This window comes from Gossypium raimondii, unplaced genomic scaffold (genome assembly GCF_025698545.1).
Source record: "Gossypium raimondii isolate GPD5lz unplaced genomic scaffold, ASM2569854v1 Contig00057, whole genome shotgun sequence".
Lineage (NCBI taxonomy): Eukaryota > Viridiplantae > Streptophyta > Magnoliopsida > Malvales > Malvaceae > Gossypium > Gossypium raimondii.
This window is the reverse complement of record NW_026291216.1, coordinates 1-17626: the sequence shown is the minus strand read 5'-3', so window position 1 is coordinate 17626 and position 17626 is coordinate 1. Positions and strand designations below refer to the sequence as shown.

Here is a 17626-nt window from a genome sequence, read left to right as displayed (position 1 = left end):
GGTGACCTCCTGGAAGTCCTCGTGTTGCACCCTCCCATTTTATTTCATATAATGTTTTTTTAGTTGCATTTTCTCGACGTGGTGTAACTCATTCGTTATTTATGCTTTTGTGAAATAAACAACTTGAACGATATTTGGTCTAATTTGCATTTAAATTCGAGGCGCAAGTGCGATAAGGCAACCTTTATATGAATAGATTGCGCAAGAGTTGACGGGTGCGATCATACCAAAGACTAATGCACCGGATCCCATCGTAACTCCGCAGCTAAGCGTGCTTGGCGAGAGTAGTACTAGGATGGGTGACCTCCTGGAAGTCCTCGTGTTGCACCCTCCCATTTTATTTCATATAATGTTTTTTTAGTTGCATTTTCTCGACGTGGTGTAACTCATTCGTTATTTTCGCTTTGTGAAATAAATAATTTGAACGATATTCGGTCGAATTTGCATTTAAATTCGAGGCAAGTGCGATCAGGGCAGCTTTTATATGAATAGATTGCGCAAGAGTTGACGGCAAGCGATCATACCAAAGACTAATGCACCGATCCCATCGTAACTCCGCAAGCTAAGCTTTGTCGAGAGTAGTACTAGGATGGTGACCTCCTCGAAGTCCTCGTGTTGCACCCTCCCATTTTATTTCATATAATGTTTTTTAGTTGCATTTTCTCGACGTGGTGTAACTCATTCGTTATTTGCTTTGTGAAATAAATAATTTGAACGATATTTGGTCGAATTTGCATTTAAATTGAGGCTAATCGCGATAAGGGGCAGCCTTTATATGAATAGATTATGCAAGAGTTGATTAAAAGCGATACCAAAGACTAATGCAACCGGATCCCATCGTAACTCCGCAGCTTAAGCGCCCTTGGCGAGAGTAGTACTAGGATGGGTGACCTCCTCGAAGTCCTCGTGTTGCACCCTCCCATTTTATTTCATATAATGTTTTTTTAGTTGCATTTTCTCGACGTGGTGTAACTCATTCGTTATTTTCGTTTTGTGAAATAAATAATTTAGAACGATATTCTATTCGAATTTGCATTTAAATTCGAGGCGCAAGTGCGATAAGGGCACCTTTATATGAATAGATTGCAAGAGTTGACGGAAAGCGATCATACCAAAGACTAATGCACCGGATCCCATCGTAACTCCGCAGCTAACCGTGCTTGGGCGAGAGTAGTACTAGGATGGTGACCTCCGAAGTCCTCGTGTTGCACCCTCCCATTTTATTTCATATAATTTTTTTAGTTGCATTTTCTCGACGTGGTAACTCAATCGTTATTTTCGCTTTGTGAAATAAATAATTTGAACGATATTTGGTCGAATTTGCATTTAAATTCGAGGCGCAATTGCGATAAGGCGCACTTTTATATGAATAGATTATGCAAGAGTTGACGGTGCGATCATACCAAAGACTAATGCACCGGATCCCATCGTAACTCCACAGCTAAGCTGTTTGGGCGAGTAGTACTAGGATGGGTGACCTCCTCGAAGTCCTCGTGTTGCACCCTCCCATTTTATTTCATATAATGTTTTTTTAGTTGCATTTTCTCGACGTGGTGTAACTCATTCGTTATTTTCATTGTGTGAAATAAATAATTTGAAACGATATTTGCTCGAATTTGCATTTAAATTCGAGGCGCAAATCATGATAAGGGCACTTTTATATGAATAGATTGTGCAAGAGTTGACGGTGCGATCATACCAAAGACTAATGCACCGGATCCCATCGTAACTCCGCAGCTAAGCGTGCTTACGAGAGTAGTACTAGGATGGGTGACCTCCTGGAAGTCCTCGTGTTGCACCCCTCCCATTTTATTTCATATAATGTTTTTTTTAGTTGCATTTTCTCGACGTGGTGTAACTCATTCGTTATTTTCGTTTTGTGAAATAAATAATTTGAACGATATTTGCTCTAATTTGCATTTAAATTCGAGGCGCAAGTGCGATAAGGGCATCCTTTATATGAATAGATTGTGCAAGAGTTGACGGGTGCGATCATACCAAAGACTAATGCACCGGATCCCATCGTAACTCGCAGCTAAGCGTGCTTGGGCGAGAGTAGTACTAGGATGGGTGACCTCCTCGAAGTCCTCGTGTTGCACCCTCCCATTTTATTTCATATAATGTTTTTTTAGTTGCATTTTCTCGACGTGGTGTAAGTCATTCGTTATTTTCGCTTTGTGAAATAAACAATTTGAACGATATTTGGTCGAATTTGCATTTAAATTCGAGGCTAATCGCGATAAGGGGCGCCTTTATATGAATAGATTGCGCAAGAGTTGACGGCAAGCGATCATACCAAAGACTAATGCACCGGATCCCATCGTAACTCCGCAGCTAAGCGTGCTTGCGAGAGTAGTACTAGGATGGGTGACCTCCTGGAAGTCCTCGTGTTGCACCCTCCCATTTTATTTCATATAATGTTTTTTTAGTTGCATTTTCTCGACGTGTAACTCATTCGTTATTTTCGCTTTTGTGAAATAAATAATTTGAACGATATTCGTCCTAATTTGCATTTAAATTCGAGGCGCATGCGATAAGGGCACTTTTATATGAATAGATTGCGCAAGAGTTGATTTAAAAGCGATCATACCAAAGACTAATGCACCGGATCCCATCGTAACTCCGCAGCTTAAGCGTGCTTGGGCGAGAGTAGTACTAGGATGGTGACCTCCGAAGTCCTCGTGTTGCACCCTCCCATTTTATTTCATATAATGTTTTTTTAGTTGCATTTTCTCGACGTGGTGTAACTCATTCGTTATTTTCGCTTTGTGAAATAAATAATTTGAAACGATATTTGGTCGAATTTGCATTTAAATTCGAGGCTAAAGTGCGATAAGGGGCCCTTTATATGAATAGATTGCAAGAGTTGATTTGGTGCGATCATACCAAAGACTAATGCACCGGATCCCATCGTAACTCCGCAGCTAACCGTTTGGGCGAGAGTAGTACTAGGATGGGTGACCTCCGGAAGTCCTCGTGTTGCACCCTCCCATTTTATTTCATATAATTTTTTTTAGTTGCATTTTCTCGACGTGGTGTAACTCATTCGTTATTTATGCTTGTGAAATAAATAATTTGAAACGATATTTGGTCGAATTTGCATTTAAATTCGAGGCGCAATCGCGATAAGGGCACTTTTATATGAATAGATTATGCAAGAGTTGACGGTGCGATCATACCAAAGACTAATGCACCGGATCCCATCGTAACTCCGCAGCTTAAGCGTGTTGGGCGAGAGTAGTACTAGGATGGGTGACCTCCTCGAAGTCCTCGTGTTGCACCCTCCCATTTTATTTCATATAATGTTTTTTTAGTTGCATTTTCTCGACGTGGTGTAACTCATTCGTTATTTTCATGTGTGAAATAAATAATTTGAACGATATTTGGTCGAATTTGCATTTAAATTCGAGGCGAATCGCGATAAGGGCAGCCTTTTTATATGAATAGATTGTGCAAGAGTTGACGGCGCGATCATACCAAAGACTAATGCACCGGATCCCATCGTAACTCCGCAGCTTAAGCGTGTTTGGGCGAGAGTAGTACTAGGATGGGTGACCTCCGGAAGTCCTCGTGTTGCACCCTCCCATTTTATTTCATATAATGTTTTTTAGTTGCATTTTCTCGACGTGGTGTAACTCATTCGTTATTTTCGCTTTTGTGAAATAAATAATTTGAACGATATTTGGTCGAATTTGCATTTAAATTCGAGGCGCAAGTGCGATAAGGGCAAACTTTTATATGAATAGATTGCGCAAGAGTTGATTGCAAGCGATCATACCAAAGACTAATGCACCGGATCCCATCGTAACTCCGCAGCTTAAGCGTGTTTGGGCGAGAGTAGTACTAGGATGGGTGACCTCTCGAAGTCCTCGTGTTGCACCCTCCCATTTTATTTCATATAATGTTTTTTTAGTTGCATTTTCTCGACGTGGTGTAACTCATTCGTTATTTATGCTTTGTGAAATAAACAATTTGAAACGATATTTGGTCGAATTTGCATTTAAATTCGAGGCGCAAGTGCGATAAGGGCAACCTTTATATGAATAGATTATGCAAGAGTTGATTTGCAAGATCATACCAAAGACTAATGCACCGGATCCCATCGTAACTCCGCAGCTTAAGCGTGCTTGGGCGAGAGTAGTACTAGGATGGTGACCTCCTCGAAGTCCTCGTGTTGCACCCTCCCATTTTATTTCATATAATGTTTTTTAGTTGCATTTTCTCGACGTGGTGTAACTCATTCGTTATTTTCGCTTTGTGAAATAAATAATTTGAACGATATTCGTGGTCTAATTTGCATTTAAATTCGAGGCGCATCATGATAAGGGCGCCTTTATATGAATAGATTGCGCAAGAGTTGACGGTGCGATCATACCAAAGACTAATGCACCGGATCCCATCGTAACTCCGCAGCTAAGCGTGCTTGGGCGAGAGTAGTACTAGGATGGTGACCTCCGAAGTCCTCGTGTTGCACCCTCCCATTTTATTTCATATAATGTTTTTTAGTTGCATTTTCTCGACGTGGTGTAACTCATTCGTTATTTTCGCTTTGTGAAATAAACAATTTGAAACGATATTTGGTCGAATTTGCATTTAAATTCGAGGCTAAATGCGATAAGGGGCACTTTTATATGAATAGATTGCGCAAGAGTTGACGGTGCGATCATACCAAAGACTAATGCACCGGATCCCATCGTAACTCCGCAGCTAAGCGTGTTTGGGCGAGAGTAGTACTAGGATGGGTGACCTCCGGGAAGTCCTCGTGTTGCACCCTCCCATTTTATTTCATATAATGTTTTTTTAGTTGCATTTTCTCGACGTGGTGTAACTCATTCGTTATTTGCGCTTTTGTGAAATAAACAATTTGAACGATATTTGGTCGAATTTGCATTTAAATTCGAGGCGAATCGCGATAAGGGCGCCTTTATATGAATAGATTATGCAAGAGTTGACGGGTGCGATCATACCAAAGACTAATGCACCGGATCCCATCGTAACTCCGCAGCTAAGCGTGCTTGGGCGAGAGTAGTACTAGGATGGGTGACCTCCGGAAGTCCTCGTGTTGCACCCTCCCATTTTATTTCATATAATGTTTTTTTAGTTGCATTTTCTCGACGTGGTGTAACTCATTCGTTATTTTCGCTTTGTGAAATAAATAATTTGAACGATATTTGCTCGAATTTGCATTTAAATTCGAGGCGCAAGTCGCGATAAGGGCATCCTTTATATGAATAGATTGTGCAAGAGTTGATTTGCAAGCGATCATACCAAAGACTAATGCACCGGATCCCATCGTAACTCCGCAGCTAAGCGTGCTTGGGCGAGAGTAGTACTAGGATGGGTGACCTCCTGAAGTCCTCGTGTTGCACCCTCCCATTTTATTTCATATAATGTTTTTTTAGTTGCATTTTCTCGACGTGGTGTAACTCATTCGTTATTTTCGCTTTGTGAAATAAACAATTTGAACGATATTTGGTCGAATTTGCATTTAAATTCGAGGCGAATCGCGATAAGGGCACCTTTATATGAATAGATTATGCAAGAGTTGACGGAAGCGATCATACCAAAGACTAATGCACCGGATCCCATCAGAACTCCGCAGTTAAGCGTGCTTGGGCGAGAGTAGTACTAGGATGGGTGACCTCCTGGGAAGTCCTCGTGTTGCACCCCTCCCATTTTATTTCATATAATGTTTTTTTTAGTTGCATTTTCTCGACGTGGTGTAACTCATTCGTTATTTTCATTTTGTGAAATAAATAATTTGGAACGATATTCGGGGTCGAATTTGCATTTAAATTCGAGGCGCAAGTGCGATCAGGGGCAGCCTTTATATGAATAGATTGCGCAAGAGTTGACGGGTGCGATCATACCAGCACTAATGCACCGGATCCCATCAGAACTCCGCAGTTAAGCGTGCTTGGTCGAGAGTAGTACTAGGATGGGTGACCTCTTGGGAAGTCCTCGTGTTGCACCCCTCCTATTTTATTTCATATAATGTTTTTTTAGTTGCATTTTCTCGACGTGGTGTAACTCATTCGTTATTTATGCTTTGTGAAATAAATAATTTGAAACGATATTTGGTCGAATTTGCATTTAAATTGAGGCGAATCGCGATAAGGGCGCCTTTATATGAATAGATTATGCAAGAGTTGACGGGTGCGATCATACCAAAGACTAATGCACCGGATCCCATCGTAACTCCGCAGCTAAGCGCAAGCTTGGGCGAGAGTAGTACTAGGATGGGTGACCTCGAAGTCCTCGTGTTGCACCCTCCCATTTTATTTCATATAATGTTTTTTTAGTTGCATTTTCTCGACGTGGTGTAACTCATTCGTTATTTTCGCTTTGTGAAATAAATAATTTGAAACGATATTTGGTCGAATTTGCATTTAAATTCGAGGCGCAATCGCGATAAGGGCAGCCTTTTATATGAATAGATTGCGCAAGAGTTGACGGGGTGCGATCATACCAAAGACTAATGCACCGGATCCCATCGTAACTCCGCAGCTAACCGTGTTTGGGCGAGAGTAGTACTAGGATGGGTGACCTCCTGGGAAGTCCTCGTGTTGCACCCCTCCCATTTTATTTCATATAATTTTTTTAGTTGCATTTTCTCGACGTGGTGTAACTCAATCGTTATTTGCGTTTTGTGAAATAAACAATTTGAAACGATATTTTGGTCGAATTTGCATTTAAATTCGAGGCTAAATCGCGATAAGGGGCAGCTTTTATATGAATAGATTATGCAAGAGTTGACGGGTGCGATCATACCAAAGACTAATGCACCGGATCCCATCGTAACTCCGCAGCTAAGCTGCTTGGGCGAGAGTAGTACTAGGATGGGTGACCTCCGAAGTCCTCGTGTTGCACCCTCCCATTTTATTTCATATAATGTTTTTTTAGTTGCATTTTCTCGACGTGGTGTAACTCATTCGTTATTTTCGCTTTTGTGAAATAAATAATTTGAACGATATTTGCTCGAATTTGCATTTAAATTCGAGGCTAATCGCGATAAGGGCGCCTTTTATATGAATAGATTGCGCAAGAGTTGATTTGGTGCGATCATACCAAAGACTAATGCACCGGATCCCATCGTAACTCCGCAGCTTAAGCGTGTTGGGCGAGAGTAGTACTAGGATGGGTGACCTCCGGAAGTCCTCGTGTTGCACCCTCCCATTTTATTTCATATAATGTTTTTTTAGTTGCATTTTCTCGACGTGGTGTAACTCATTCGTTATTTTCGCTTTGTGAAATAAATAATTTGAACGATATTTGCTCGAATTTGCATTTAAATTCGAGGCGAATCGCGATAAGGGCACCTTTATATGAATAGATTGCAAGAGTTGATTTGCGATCATACCAAAGACTAATGCACCGGATCCCATCGTAACTCCGCAGCTAAGCGTGCTTAAGGCGAGAGTAGTACTAGGATGGGTGACCTCCGGAAGTCCTCGTTGCACCCTCCCATTTTATTTCATATAATGTTTTTTTAGTTGCATTTTCTCGACGTGGTGTAACTCATTCGTTATTTTCGCTTGTGAAATAAATAATTTGAAACGATATTTGGTCGAATTTGCATTTAAATTCGAGGCGAATCGCGATAAGGGCATCCTTTATATGAATAGATTGTGCAAGAGTTGATTTGCGCGATCATACCAAAGACTAATGCACCGGATCCCATCGTAACTCCGCAGCTAAAGCGTGCTTGGGCGAGAGTAGTACTAGGATGGGTGACCTCCGAAGTCCTCGTGTTGCACCCTCCCATTTTATTTCATATAATGTTTTTTTAGTTGCATTTTCTCGACGTGGTGTAACTCATTCGTTATTTTCGCTTTGTGAAATAAATAATTTGAACGATATTTGGTCGAATTTGCATTTAAATTCGAGGCGCAATCGCGATAAGGGCACCTTTATATGAATAGATTATGCAAGAGTTGATTTGAAGCGATCATACCAAAGACTAATGCACCGGATCCCATCGTAACTCCAGCTAAACGCCTTGGGCGAGAGTAGTACTAGGATGGGTGACCTCCGAAGTCCTCGTGTTGCACCCTCCCATTTTATTTCATATAATGTTTTTTTAGTTGCATTTTCTCGACGTGGTGTAACTCATTCGTTATTTATGCTTTGTGAAATAAACAATTTGAAACGATATTTGGTCGAATTTGCATTTAAATTCGAGGCGCAAGTGCGATAAGGGCAACCTTTATATGAATAGATTATGCAAGAGTTGACGGGTGCGATCATACCAAAGACTAATGCACCGGATCCCATCGTAACTCCGCAGCTAAGCGTGTTTGGGCGAGAGTAGTACTAGGATGGGTGACCTCCTCGAAGTCCTCGTGTTGCACCCTCCCATTTTATTTCATATAATGTTTTTTTAGTTGCATTTTCTCGACGTGGTGTAACTCATTCGTTATTTTCGCTTTTGTGAAATAAATAATTTGAACGATATTTGGTCGAATTTGCATTTAAATTCGAGGCGCAAGTGCGATAAGGGCAGCCTTTATATGAATAGATTGCGCAAGAGTTGACGGGTGCGATCATACCAAAGACTAATGCACCGGATCCCATCGTAACTCCGCAGCTTAAGCGTGTTTGGGCGAGAGTAGTACTAGGATGGGTGACCTCCTGGAAGTCCTCGTGTTGCACCCTCCCATTTTATTTCATATAATGTTTTTTTAGTTGCATTTTCTCGACGTGGTGTAACTCATTCGTTATTTTCGCTTTTGTGAAATAAATAATTTGAAACGATATTTGGTCGAATTTGCATTTAAATTCGAGGCTAAGTGCGATAAGGGGCACTTTATATGAATAGATTAAGCAAGAGTTGACGGGTGCGATCATACCAAAGACTAATGCACCGGATCCCATCGTAACTCCGCAGCTAAGCGTGCTTGGGCGAGAGTAGTACTAGGATGGGTGACCTCCGAAGTCCTCGTGTTGCACCCTCCCATTTTATTTCATATAATGTTTTTTAGTTGCATTTTCTCGACGTGGTGTAACTCATTCGTTATTTATGCTTTGTGAAATAAACAATTTGAAACGATATTTGGTCGAATTTGCATTTAAATTCGAGGCGAATCGCGATAAGGGCAGCCTTTATATGAATAGATTATGCAAGAGTTGACGGGTGCGATCATACCAAAGACTAATGCACCGGATCCCATCGTAACTCCGCAGCTAAGCGTGCTTGGGCGAGAGTAGTACTAGGATGGTGACCTCCGGAAGTCCTCGTGTTGCACCCTCCCATTTTATTTCATATAATGTTTTTTTAGTTGCATTTTCTCGACGTGGTGTAACTCATTCGTTATTTTCGCTTTTGTGAAATAAATAATTTGAACGATATTTGGTCGAATTTGCATTTAAATTCGAGGCGCAAGTACGATAAGGGGCATCCTTTATATGAATAGATTGTGCAAGAGTTGACGGGTGCGATCATACCAAAGACTAATGCACCGGATCCCATCGTAACTCCGCAGCTAAGCGTGCTTGGGCGAGAGTAGTACTAGGATGGGTGACCTCGAAGTCCTCGTGTTGCACCCTCCCATTTTATTTCATATAATGTTTTTTTAGTTGCATTTTCTCGACGTGGTGTAACTCATTCGTTATTTTCGCTTTGTGAAATAAACAATTTGAAACGATATTTGGTCGAATTTGCATTTAAATTCGAGGCGCAATCGCGATAAGGGCAACCTTTATATGAATAGATTATGCAAGAGTTGACGGGTGCGATCATACCAAAGACTAATGCACCGGATCCCATCAGAACTCCGCAGTTAAGCGTGCTTGGGCGAGAGTAGTACTAGGATGGGTGACCTTCTGGGAAGTCCTCGTGTTGCACCCCTCCCATTTTATTTCATATAATGTTTTTTTAGTTGCATTTTCTCGACGTGGTGTAAGTCATTCGTTATTTTCGTTTTGTGAAATAAACAATTTGAAACGATATTTGGTCGAATTTGCATTTAAATTCGAGGCGCAAGTGCGATAAGGGCAAATTTTTATATGAATAGATTGCGCAAGAGTTGACGGGTGCGATCATACCAAAGACTAATGCACCGGATCCCATCGTAACTCCGCAGCTAAGCGTGCTTGGGCGAGAGTAGTACTAGGATGGGTGACCTCGAAGTCCTCGTGTTGCACCCTCCCATTTTATTTCATATAATGTTTTTTTAGTTGCATTTTCTCGACGTGGTGTAACTCATTCGTTATTTGCGCTTTGTGAAATAAATAATTTGAAACGATATTTGGTCGAATTTGCATTTAAATTCGAGGCGAATCGCGATAAGGGCGCCTTTATATGAATAGATTGCGCAAGAGTTGACGGGTGCGATCATACCAAAGACTAATGCACCGGATCCCATCGTAACTCCGCAGCTAAGCGTGCTTGGGCGAGAGTAGTACTAGGATGGGTGACCTCCTCGAAGTCCTCGTGTTGCACCCTCCCATTTTATTTCATATAATGTTTTTTAGTTGCATTTTCTCGACGTGGTGTAACTCATTCGTTATTTTCGCTTTGTGAAATAAATAATTTGAACGATATTTGGTCTAATTTGCATTTAAATTCGAGGCGCAAGTGCGATAAGGGCAGCCTTTATATGAATAGATTGCGCAAGAGTTGACGGTGCGATCATACCAAAGACTAATGCACCGGATCCCATCGTAACTCCGCAGCTAAGCGTGTTTGGGCGAGAGTAGTACTAGGATGGGTGACCTCCTCGAAGTCCTCGTGTTGCACCCTCCCATTTTATTTCATATAATGTTTTTTTAGTTGCATTTTCTCGACGTGGTGTAACTCATTCGTTATTTATGCTTTGTGAAATAAACAATTTGAAACGATATTTGGTCTAATTTGCATTTAAATTCGAGGCTAAATCGCGATAAGGGCACCTTTTATATGAATAGATTATGCAAGAGTTGACGGGTGCGATCATACCAAAGACTAATGCACCGGATCCCATCGTAACTCCGCAGCTAAGCGCAAGCTTGGGCGAGAGTAGTACTAGGATGGGTGACCTCCGGAAGTCCTCGTGTTGCACCCTCCCATTTTATTTCATATAATGTTTTTTTAGTTGCATTTTCTCGACGTGGTGTAACTCATTCGTTATTTTCGCTTTTGTGAAATAAATAATTTGAAACGATATTTGGTCGAATTTGCATTTAAATTCGAGGCTAAATCGCGATAAGGGCACTTTATATGAATAGATTGCGCAAGAGTTGATTTGGTGCGATCATACCAAAGACTAATGCACCGGATCCCATCGTAACTCCGCAGCTAAGCGTGTTTGGGCGAGAGTAGTACTAGGATGGGTGACCTCCTCGAAGTCCTCGTGTTGCACCCTCCCATTTTATTTCATATAATGTTTTTTTAGTTGCATTTTCTCGACGTGGTGTAACTCATTCGTTATTTTCGCTTTGTGAAATAAATAATTTGAACGATATTTGGTCGAATTTGCATTTAAATTCGAGGCGAAGTCGCGATAAGGCATCCTTTATATGAATAGATTGTGCAAGAGTTGACGGTGCGATCATACCAAAGACTAATGCACCGGATCCCATCGTAACTCCGCAGCTAAGCGTGCTTGGGCGAGAGTAGTACTAGGATGGGTGACCTCCTCGAAGTCCTCGTGTTGCACCCTCCCATTTTATTTCATATAATGTTTTTTTAGTTGCATTTTCTCGACGTGGTGTAACTCATTCGTTATTTTCGCTTTGTGAAATAAACAATTTGAAACGATATTTGGTCGAATTTGCATTTAAATTCGAGGCGCAATCGCGATAAGGGCGCCTTTATATGAATAGATTACGCAAGAGTTGACGGGTGCGATCATACCAAAGACTAATGCACCGGATCCCATCGTAACTCCGCAGCTTAAGCGTGTTTGGGCGAGAGTAGTACTAGGATGGGTGACCTCCTCGAAGTCCTCGTGTTGCACCCTCCCATTTTATTTCATATAATGTTTTTTAGTTGCATTTTCTCGACGTGGTGTAACTCATTCGTTATTTTCATTTTGTGAAATAAATAATTTGAAACGATATTTGGTCGAATTTGCATTTAAATTGAGGCGCAAGTGCGATAAGGGCCTTTTTATATGAATAGATTGCGCAAGAGTTGATTTGGTGCGATCATACCAAAGACTAATGCACCGGATCCCATCGTAACTCCGCATTTAAGCTGCTTGGTCGAGAGTAGTACTAGGATGGGTGACCTCTGGAAGTCCTCGTGTTGCACCCTCCCATTTTATTTCATATAATGTTTTTTAGTTGCATTTTCTCGACGTGGTGTAACTCATTCGTTATTTGCGCTTTGTGAAATAAATAATTTGAAACGATATTTGGTCGAATTTGCATTTAAATTCGAGGCTAAATCGCGATAAGGGCAGCCTTTATATGAATAGATTATGCAAGAGTTGACGGTGCGATCATACCAAAGACTAATGCACCGGATCCCATCGTAACTCCGCAGCTTAAGCGCCCTTGGGCGAGAGTAGTACTAGGATGGTGACCTCCGAAGTCCTCGTGTTGCACCCTCCCATTTTATTTCATATAATGTTTTTTTAGTTGCATTTTCTCGACGTGGTGTAACTCATTCGTTATTTTCGCTTTTGTGAAATAAATAATTTGAACGATATTTGGTCTAATTTGCATTTAAATTCGAGGCGAATCGCGATAAGGGCGCCTTTTATATGAATAGATTGCGCAAGAGTTGACGGTGCGATCATACCAAAGACTAATGCACCGGATCCCATCGTAACTCCGCAGCTAAGCTGCTTTGGGCGAGAGTAGTACTAGGATGGGTGACCTCCTCGAAGTCCTCGTGTTGCACCCTCCCATTTTATTTCATATAATGTTTTTTTAGTTGCATTTTCTCGACGTGGTGTAACTCATTCGTTATTTTCGCTTTGTGAAATAAATAATTTGAAACGATATTTGGTCGAATTTGCATTTAAATTCGAGGCGCAAGTCGCGATAAGGGCAGCTTTTATATGAATAGATTGCGCAAGAGTTGACGGTGCGATCATACCAAAGACTAATGCACCGGATCCCATCGTAACTCCGCAGCTAAGCGCAAGCTTGGCTTAGCGAGAGTAGTACTAGGATGGGTGACCTCCGGAAGTCCTCGTGTTGCACCCTCCCATTTTATTTCATATAATGTTTTTTTAGTTGCATTTTCTCGACGTGGTGTAACTCATTCGTTATTTGCGCTTGTGAAATAAACAATTTGAACGATATTTGGTCGAATTTGCATTTAAATTCGAGGCGCAATCGCGATAAGGGCAGCCTTTATATGAATAGATTGTGCAAGAGTTGATTTGTGCGATCATACCAAAGACTAATGCACCGGATCCCATCGTAACTCCGCAGCTAAGCGTGCTTGGGCGAGAGTAGTACTAGGATGGGTGACCTCTCGAAGTCCTCGTGTTGCACCCCTCCCATTTTATTTCATATAATGTTTTTTTTAGTTGCATTTTCTCGACGTGGTGTAACTCATTCGTTATTTTCGCCAGTGAAATAAATAATTTGAAACGATATTTGGTCGAATTTGCATTTAAATTCGAGGCGCAATCGCGATAAGGGCATCTTTTATATGAATAGATTGTGCAAGAGTTGACGGTGCGATCATACCAAAGACTAATGCACCGGATCCCATCGTAACTCCGCAGCTAAGCGTGCTTGGGCGAGTAGTACTAGGATGGTGACCTCCGAAGTCCTCGTGTTGCACCCTCCCATTTTATTTCATATAATGTTTTTTAGTTGCATTTTCTCGACGTGGTGTAACTCATTCGTTATTTTCGCTTTGTGAAATAAACAATTTGAAACGATATTTGGTCGAATTTGCATTTAAATTGAGGCGCAATCGCGATAAGGGCATTTTTATATGAATAGATTGTGCAAGAGTTGACGGGTGCGATCATACCAGCACTAATGCACCGGATCCCATCAGAACTCCGCAGTTAAGCGTGCTTGGGCGAGAGTAGTACTAGGATGGGTGACCTCCTGGGATGTCCTGGTGTTGCACCCCTCCCATTTTATTTCATATAATGTTTTTTTTAGTTGCATTTTCTCGACGCGGTGTAACTCATTCGTTATTTTCATTTTGTGAAATAAATAATTTGGAACGATATTCGGGGTCGATTTTGCATTTAAATTCGAGGCGCAAGTGCGATAAGGGCACACCTTTATATGAATAGATTATGCAAGAGTTGACGGGTGCGATCATACCAAAGACTAATGCACCGGATCCCATCGTAACTCCGCAGCTTAAGCGTGCTTGGGCGAGAGTAGTACTAGGATGGGTGACCTCCGAAGTCCTCGTGTTGCACCCTCCCATTTTATTTCATATAATGTTTTTTTAGTTGCATTTTCTCGACGTGGTGTAACTCATTCGTTATTTATGCTTTGTGAAATAAATAATTTGAAACGATATTTGGTCTAATTTGCATTTAAATTCGAGGCGAATCGCGATAAGGGCAGCCTTTATATGAATAGATTATGCAAGAGTTGACGGCAAGCGATCATACCAAAGACTAATGCACCGGATCCCATCGTAACTCCGCATTTAAGCGCCCTTGGGCGAGAGTAGTACTAGGATGGGTGACCCCCTGGGAAGTCCTCGTGTTGCACCCCTCCCATTTTATTTCATATAATTTTTTTTTAGTTGCATTTTCTCGACGTGGTGTAACTCATTCGTTATTTTCGTTTTGTGAAATAAATAATTTAGAACGATATTCGGTCGAATTTGCATTTAATTTCGAGGCGCAAGTGCGATCAGGGGCAGCTTTTATATGAATAGATTGCGCAAGAGTTGATTTAAAGCGATCATACCAAAGACTAATGCACCGGATCCCATCAGAACTCCGCAGCTAAGCGTGCTTGGGCGAGAGTAGTACTAGGATGGGTGACCTCCTGGGAAGTCCTCGTGTTGCACCCCTCCCATTTTATTTCATATAATTTTTTTTAGTTGCATTTTCTCGACGTGGTGTAACTCAATCGTTATTTTCGTTTTGTGAAATAAACAATTTGAAACGATATTTGGTCGAATTTGCATTTAAATTCGAGGCGCAACTGCGATAAGGGGCAGCCTTTATATGAATAGATTACGCAAGAGTTGACGGGTGCGATCATACCAGCACTAATGCACCGATCCCATCGTAACTCCGCAGTTAAGCGTGCTTGGGCGAGAGTAGTACTAGGATGGGTGACCTCCGGAAGTCCTCGTGTTGCACCCTCCCATTTTATTTCATATAATGTTTTTTTTAGTTGCATTTTCTCGACGTGGTGTAACTCATTCGTTATTTTCGCTAGTGAAATAAATAATTTGAACGATATTTGGTCGAATTTGCATTTAAATTCGAGGCTAATCGCGATAAGGGCAGCCTTTATATGAATAGATTATGCAAGAGTTGACGGGTGCGATCATACCAAAGACTAATGCACCGGATCCCATCGTAACTCCGCAGCTAAGCGTGCTTGGGCGAGAGTAGTACTAGGATGGGTGACCTCCTCGAAGTCCTCGTGTTGCACCCCTCCCATTTTATTTCATATAATGTTTTTTTTAGTTGCATTTTCTCGACGTGGTGTAACTCATTCGTTATTTTCGTTTTGTGAAATAAATAATTTTAACGATATTTGGTCGAATTTGCATTTAAATTCGAGGCTAATCGCGATAAGGGCAGCCTTTATATGAATAGATTATGCAAGAGTTGACGGGCGATCATACCAAAGACTAATGCACCGGATCCCATCAGAACTCCGCATTTAAGCGTGCTTGGGCGAGAGTAGTACTAGGATGGGTGACCTCCTGGGAAGTCCTCGTGTTGCACCCCTCCCATTTTATTTCATATAATGTTTTTTTTAGTTGCATTTTCTCGACGTGGTGTAACTCATTCGTTATTTTCGTTTTGTGAAATAAATAATTTGAACGATATTCGGTCGAATTTGCATTTAAATTCGAGGCGCAAGTGCGATCAGGGGCAGCCTTTATATGAATAGATTGCGCAAGAGTTGACGGTGCGATCATACCAAAGACTAATGCACCGGATCCCATCGTAACTCCGCAGCTAAGCGTGCTTGGGCGAGAGTAGTACTAGGATGGGTGACCTCCGGAAGTCCTCGTGTTGCACCCTCCCATTTTATTTCATATAATGTTTTTTTAGTTGCATTTTCTCGACGTGGTGTAACTCATTCGTTATTTGCGCTTTTGTGAAATAAACAATTTGAAACGATATTTGGTCTAATTTGCATTTAAATTCGAGGCGCAATGCTGATAAGGGCAACCTTTATATGAATAGATTGCGCAAGAGTTGTCGGGTGCGATCATACCAAAGACTAATGCACCGGATCCCATCGTAACTCCGCAGCTAAGCGTGTTTGGGCGAGAGTAGTACTAGGATGGTGACCTCCTGGAAGTCCTCGTGTTGCACCCTCCCATTTTATTTCATATAATGTTTTTTAGTTGCATTTTCTCGACGTGGTGTAACTCATTCGTTATTTTCGCTTTGTGAAATAAATAATTTGAAACGATATTTGGTCTAATTTGCATTTAAATTCGAGGCGAATCGCGATAAGGGCAGCCTTTATATGAATAGATTGCGCAAGAGTTGACGGGTGCGATCATACCAAAGACTAATGCACCGGATCCCATCGTAACTCCGCAGCTAATCGTGCTTGGGCGAGAGTAGTACTAGGATGGGTGACCTCCTCGAAGTCCTCGTGTTGCACCCTCCCATTTTATTTCATATAATGTTTTTTAGTTGCATTTTCTCGACGTGGTGTAACTCATTCGTTATTTTCGCTTTGTGAAATAAATAATTTGAAACGATATTTGGTCGAATTTGCATTTAAATTCGAGGCGAAGTGCGATAAGGGCACTTTTATATGAATAGATTACGCAAGAGTTGACGGAAAGCGATCATACCAAAGACTAATGCACCGGATCCCATCGTAACTCCAGCTTAAGCGTGCTTCAGCGAGAGTAGTACTAGGATGGGTGACCTCCTGGAAGTCCTCGTGTTGCACCCTCCCATTTTATTTCATATAATTTTTTTTTAGTTGCATTTTCTCGACGTGGTGTAACTCATTCGTTATTTTCGCTTTTGTGAAATAAACAATTTGAAACGATATTTGGTCGAATTTGCATTTAAATTCGAGGCGCAAGAATCATATAAGGGCACCTTTATATGAATAGATTACGCAAGAGTTGACGGTGCGATCATACCAAAGACTAATGCACCGGATCCCATCGTAACTCCGCAGCTAAGCCGCAGAGTAGTACTAAGATGGGTGACCTCCGAAGTCCTCGTGTTGCACCCTCCCATTTTATTTCATATAATGTTTTTTAGTTGCATTTTCTCGACGTGGTGTAACTCATTCGTTATTTGGCGCTTTTGTGAAATAAACAATTTGAAACGATATTTGGTCGAATTTGCATTTAAATTCGGCTAAATCGCGATAAGGGCAGCCTTTATATGAATAGATTATGCAAGAGTTGACGGTGCGATCATACCAAAGACTAATGCACCGGATCCCATCGTAACTCCGCAGCTTAAGCGTGCTTGGGCGAGAGTAGTACTAGGATGGTGACCTCTCGAAGTCCTCGTGTTGCACCCTCCCATTTTATTTCATA

General features: G+C 41.4%; 7 non-coding genes and 35 pseudogenes across 7 annotated transcripts; all 42 read left to right on the top strand.

Moving 5' to 3' along the window:
- Positions 1-213: 213 nt before the first annotated feature.
- On the top strand, positions 214-331 carry LOC128036852 (5S ribosomal RNA; annotated as a pseudogene).
- Positions 332-1685: 1354 nt separating this feature from the next.
- LOC128036871 (5S ribosomal RNA) lies at positions 1686-1802 on the top strand (annotated as a pseudogene).
- A 182-nt stretch (positions 1803-1984) lies between these two features.
- On the top strand, positions 1985-2102 carry LOC128036861 (5S ribosomal RNA; annotated as a pseudogene).
- Positions 2103-2872: 770 nt separating this feature from the next.
- LOC128036859 (5S ribosomal RNA) lies at positions 2873-2988 on the top strand (annotated as a pseudogene).
- Positions 2989-3165: 177 nt separating this feature from the next.
- Positions 3166-3284, top strand: LOC128036869 (5S ribosomal RNA; annotated as a pseudogene).
- A 179-nt stretch (positions 3285-3463) lies between these two features.
- LOC128036864 (5S ribosomal RNA) lies at positions 3464-3582 on the top strand (annotated as a pseudogene).
- Positions 3583-3764: 182 nt separating this feature from the next.
- On the top strand, positions 3765-3883 carry LOC128036872 (5S ribosomal RNA; annotated as a pseudogene).
- Positions 3884-4361: 478 nt separating this feature from the next.
- On the top strand, positions 4362-4477 carry LOC128036868 (5S ribosomal RNA; annotated as a pseudogene).
- Positions 4478-4655: 178 nt separating this feature from the next.
- Positions 4656-4774, top strand: LOC128036837 (5S ribosomal RNA; annotated as a pseudogene).
- A 179-nt stretch (positions 4775-4953) lies between these two features.
- LOC128036842 (5S ribosomal RNA) lies at positions 4954-5071 on the top strand (annotated as a pseudogene).
- Positions 5072-5254: 183 nt separating this feature from the next.
- Positions 5255-5372, top strand: LOC128036862 (5S ribosomal RNA; annotated as a pseudogene).
- A 178-nt stretch (positions 5373-5550) lies between these two features.
- On the top strand, positions 5551-5670 carry LOC128036865 (5S ribosomal RNA). Its single transcript, XR_008193333.1, has one exon. It is a non-coding gene; the product is annotated as a 5S ribosomal RNA (ribosomal RNA).
- A 186-nt stretch (positions 5671-5856) lies between these two features.
- Positions 5857-5975, top strand: LOC128036832 (5S ribosomal RNA). The gene has a single exon (XR_008193328.1). It is a non-coding gene; the product is annotated as a 5S ribosomal RNA (ribosomal RNA).
- A 179-nt stretch (positions 5976-6154) lies between these two features.
- Positions 6155-6272, top strand: LOC128036870 (5S ribosomal RNA; annotated as a pseudogene).
- Positions 6273-6455: 183 nt separating this feature from the next.
- LOC128036873 (5S ribosomal RNA) lies at positions 6456-6575 on the top strand. Its single transcript, XR_008193334.1, has one exon. It is a non-coding gene; the product is annotated as a 5S ribosomal RNA (ribosomal RNA).
- Positions 6576-6757: 182 nt separating this feature from the next.
- On the top strand, positions 6758-6873 carry LOC128036866 (5S ribosomal RNA; annotated as a pseudogene).
- Positions 6874-7054: 181 nt separating this feature from the next.
- LOC128036867 (5S ribosomal RNA) lies at positions 7055-7172 on the top strand (annotated as a pseudogene).
- A 1063-nt stretch (positions 7173-8235) lies between these two features.
- Positions 8236-8354, top strand: LOC128036835 (5S ribosomal RNA; annotated as a pseudogene).
- A 181-nt stretch (positions 8355-8535) lies between these two features.
- LOC128036845 (5S ribosomal RNA) lies at positions 8536-8655 on the top strand (annotated as a pseudogene).
- Positions 8656-8835: 180 nt separating this feature from the next.
- LOC128036849 (5S ribosomal RNA) lies at positions 8836-8952 on the top strand (annotated as a pseudogene).
- A 179-nt stretch (positions 8953-9131) lies between these two features.
- Positions 9132-9248, top strand: LOC128036857 (5S ribosomal RNA; annotated as a pseudogene).
- Positions 9249-9430: 182 nt separating this feature from the next.
- Positions 9431-9546, top strand: LOC128036855 (5S ribosomal RNA; annotated as a pseudogene).
- A 181-nt stretch (positions 9547-9727) lies between these two features.
- Positions 9728-9847, top strand: LOC128036854 (5S ribosomal RNA). Its single transcript, XR_008193332.1, has one exon. It is a non-coding gene; the product is annotated as a 5S ribosomal RNA (ribosomal RNA).
- Positions 9848-10030: 183 nt separating this feature from the next.
- Positions 10031-10146, top strand: LOC128036853 (5S ribosomal RNA; annotated as a pseudogene).
- A 179-nt stretch (positions 10147-10325) lies between these two features.
- LOC128036840 (5S ribosomal RNA) lies at positions 10326-10444 on the top strand (annotated as a pseudogene).
- A 178-nt stretch (positions 10445-10622) lies between these two features.
- LOC128036844 (5S ribosomal RNA) lies at positions 10623-10741 on the top strand (annotated as a pseudogene).
- Positions 10742-10922: 181 nt separating this feature from the next.
- On the top strand, positions 10923-11042 carry LOC128036860 (5S ribosomal RNA; annotated as a pseudogene).
- A 181-nt stretch (positions 11043-11223) lies between these two features.
- On the top strand, positions 11224-11342 carry LOC128036838 (5S ribosomal RNA; annotated as a pseudogene).
- A 178-nt stretch (positions 11343-11520) lies between these two features.
- Positions 11521-11639, top strand: LOC128036848 (5S ribosomal RNA; annotated as a pseudogene).
- A 180-nt stretch (positions 11640-11819) lies between these two features.
- On the top strand, positions 11820-11939 carry LOC128036847 (5S ribosomal RNA; annotated as a pseudogene).
- Positions 11940-12710: 771 nt separating this feature from the next.
- Positions 12711-12829, top strand: LOC128036856 (5S ribosomal RNA; annotated as a pseudogene).
- A 484-nt stretch (positions 12830-13313) lies between these two features.
- Positions 13314-13431, top strand: LOC128036858 (5S ribosomal RNA; annotated as a pseudogene).
- Positions 13432-13904: 473 nt separating this feature from the next.
- Positions 13905-14023, top strand: LOC128036843 (5S ribosomal RNA). Its single transcript, XR_008193331.1, has one exon. It is a non-coding gene; the product is annotated as a 5S ribosomal RNA (ribosomal RNA).
- A 186-nt stretch (positions 14024-14209) lies between these two features.
- On the top strand, positions 14210-14327 carry LOC128036863 (5S ribosomal RNA; annotated as a pseudogene).
- Positions 14328-14508: 181 nt separating this feature from the next.
- On the top strand, positions 14509-14628 carry LOC128036851 (5S ribosomal RNA; annotated as a pseudogene).
- Positions 14629-14812: 184 nt separating this feature from the next.
- Positions 14813-14932, top strand: LOC128036833 (5S ribosomal RNA). The gene has a single exon (XR_008193329.1). It is a non-coding gene; the product is annotated as a 5S ribosomal RNA (ribosomal RNA).
- A 182-nt stretch (positions 14933-15114) lies between these two features.
- Positions 15115-15230, top strand: LOC128036836 (5S ribosomal RNA; annotated as a pseudogene).
- A 179-nt stretch (positions 15231-15409) lies between these two features.
- LOC128036839 (5S ribosomal RNA) lies at positions 15410-15528 on the top strand (annotated as a pseudogene).
- Positions 15529-15707: 179 nt separating this feature from the next.
- On the top strand, positions 15708-15827 carry LOC128036834 (5S ribosomal RNA). The gene has a single exon (XR_008193330.1). It is a non-coding gene; the product is annotated as a 5S ribosomal RNA (ribosomal RNA).
- Positions 15828-16009: 182 nt separating this feature from the next.
- On the top strand, positions 16010-16127 carry LOC128036850 (5S ribosomal RNA; annotated as a pseudogene).
- Positions 16128-16309: 182 nt separating this feature from the next.
- Positions 16310-16427, top strand: LOC128036841 (5S ribosomal RNA; annotated as a pseudogene).
- A 179-nt stretch (positions 16428-16606) lies between these two features.
- On the top strand, positions 16607-16725 carry LOC128036846 (5S ribosomal RNA; annotated as a pseudogene).
- Positions 16726-17626: the final 901 nt, after the last annotated feature.